Raw genomic sequence first — 2,857 nt, 5'->3', positions numbered from 1 at the left:
AAAGGCAAATTGAAGACCTCCCTCAGAACACATGCAAAAATTAACTCAAAATGGAACACAGACCTAGATGAAGAACCTAAAACTAGAAAACTTCTGAAGGAAAACAGAAAAAATCTTTGTGCCACTGAGTTAGGCAAAGATAAATTAGATATAACACAGAATGTACAATCCACCAAAAAATATTAAGACATCAAAATAAAGTACTCTCTTCAGAAGACGCTGTAAAAAGAACAATTTAAAAAAGCAACACATGGAGGAAAATATTTTCAAGTTGCATTTCTGATAAAAGGACTTCCATCTAGACTATATAAAGAACTCTTAAATGTGATAAGAAAACAAAAACCTTATTATGTGAGGTGATGGATATGTTAATTTGCTTGACTGTAAATCATTTCACTATGTAAATATGTATGAAAACACCATGTTTTACACCTTAAATATAGACAATAAAAAAGAAAATCAAATAGTTGAGAATTTATTTTAATTTTTTGAAAACTCACTTTTTAAAAAATGGGCAAAAGATTTGAGTAAACACTTCACAAAACACTTCACAGAAGTCAAAAATAATATGAAAAGATGCTCAATAAGTCAACAAGCATATGAAAAGATGCATAATATCACTAGTCATTACAGAATTGTAAACTAAAACCACAGGGAGATACTATTACACCTATTAAAATGGCTAAAATGAAAATGACTGGCCATACTAGCCTTTCGGCAAGGATAGGAAGCAGCTAGAATTCTCGTTTACTGCTGGTGGGAATGTAAAATGGTACAACCTCTTTGGAAAACAGTTCAGCAGTTTCTTAAAAAGTTAATACACCTACTGTATGACCAAGCCATTCCACTTCTAGTTATTTACCCAAGAGAAGTGAAAATGTAGGTCCACCCAAAGATGAACGTTCAATAGTAGCTTGATACATAACGGCCAAAACCTGGAAACAGCCTAAATGTCCAGTAACAAGTGAAATGATAAACAAATTGTGCAATGCACACAATGGAATAAGTATTTCAGCAATAAAAAGGAATTCACTATTGATAAACACAACATGCATGATTCTCGAGACAAATGAAAAATGTTACATTGTAACACAGCAAAAGGGATTTTGCCAACATCATTAAGGTTACTAATTAGTTGATTTGCATTAATCAAAAGGGAGATTATCCTCTTAGGCCTCACTTAATCACATGAGCCCTTTAAGTCTGGATCTAGCAATCAGAGCCAGAGCCAGTCAGGGTTTTAAAGCATGAGAAGGTTTTAACACATCTGACTTTGTACATGGAGGTAAGTACTTCTAAGAATTACAGCTCCAGAAGCTGAGAGTGCCCCCTACCCCCGAGCTAGCTGAAAACCAGCAAGGAAATGGGTATCTCAGTTCAACCACTACAACGAACTGGATTCTGCTAACAATCTGAAGGAGCCTGAAGAAAGATTGAATTAACTAGTTTTTCTGTTCAGTGCATCTGGAACCATACATCTACCCATGAACTGTCTAGTTTGAAAATGCTATATAAGCTATTCTTTACGGAGAGCTAGAAAAGAGACAACTGATGATAATAATAAATGGATGATATCTAATGATAGTAAGGGAAATTAATAAAAATAAAAGCTGATTTTTACTGAGTGCTTGTCAGGTGACAGGCATTGTACTAACCATTTAACCATCTTTAATCCTTTAACCCTCTTTCACTTAATCATCACAACTTATCAGGTGGGTACTATTATCATTCTCATTTCACAGATGGGGAAATTGAGACTTAGAGGTTAATTTTAAAAAGATAATCAACAAGCAAGTGGTGATGCAAGGATTTAAATTTAATCTGACTCTAGAGTCTAAGTCTTAATTATACAAGATGATTCTTCATAGAAACACCACTAAGTAACACCAGTTGATACTGTCACAGTTGAACACTCCTTTCTCCTTAAAACACTCTTCATTTGGCTTCCAGAAGACTACACACTACTGGACTCTCATCCTATCTCAACAGCTGCTTTGTCTTGGTCTCCTTTGCTGGTTTCTCCTTATCTCTCCCACAAGTTTCATCCCCAGCACATCCTAAAAAACATAAATAATGCCTCCCCCAAATCGCCCCCTGGGGGATAGAGGGCAGGCATTTATCCATAGACACTGATCCCCTCTTAGTGGATCATTGCCTGGGGGTGTTAACTCCCCCAGACTTCCCAAGGGGCAGCTGTGTGTGTGAGTGTGTGTGTCAAGGGTGACGGCATCCCTACCCTTTTAGGGTATTGTTCCTGAGCAGGAGACTTACTGATGTTCACTACACCATGACAATGTTCCATCAGGCCAACTTCCTCTAAGTGATACAATATGTAGTAGGACCAGTGGATCCCATGGTTATGTGCCATTGTCACACCTCCTTTACTACAAAGTGCGCCCCTTAGTTGGAAGCAAAATGTCAGAAAATCAGGTGTTTGTAACTCTATCAGATAGTAGTGCTGGCAGAGGCATTGTAAACAGGGCAAATTAAGATCAAAAAAGGTATCAATTCCATCAGTGCAAACCACTGCTCTCTCCAGGAAGGAAAGGCTCTTATGCAATCAATCAAGCAGTTGGCTGCCCCTCTTACAGAATTTACCATCAATCTATGCTATTGATAGCCAGACATCCAAAAAGGCAGTAGTTATACTAGCTTTAGTAAGAAAGAGCCTTAACTGCTGGGCCACGCATGTGTCCTCTCCTTAATATCACTAACGAAGTCCTCACTGCCATCTGGTAAGTAACTTAGTTACAGAGTTCTGAGGGGCTGCCTTCTAGACTTTCTTCTTACACCAAATTTCTAAGCTTGGTTTCCCTTATAAGTATAACTTAAGACAACTACTTGTGCCGGGGCAGGT

The sequence above is a fragment of the Propithecus coquereli genome, unplaced genomic scaffold, assembly GCF_000956105.1.
Source record: "Propithecus coquereli isolate 6110/MARCELLA unplaced genomic scaffold, Pcoq_1.0 Scaffold141, whole genome shotgun sequence".
In the NCBI taxonomy this organism is placed as follows: Eukaryota; Metazoa; Chordata; class Mammalia; order Primates; family Indriidae; genus Propithecus; species Propithecus coquereli.
Note: the sequence above shows the minus strand (reverse complement) of the source record.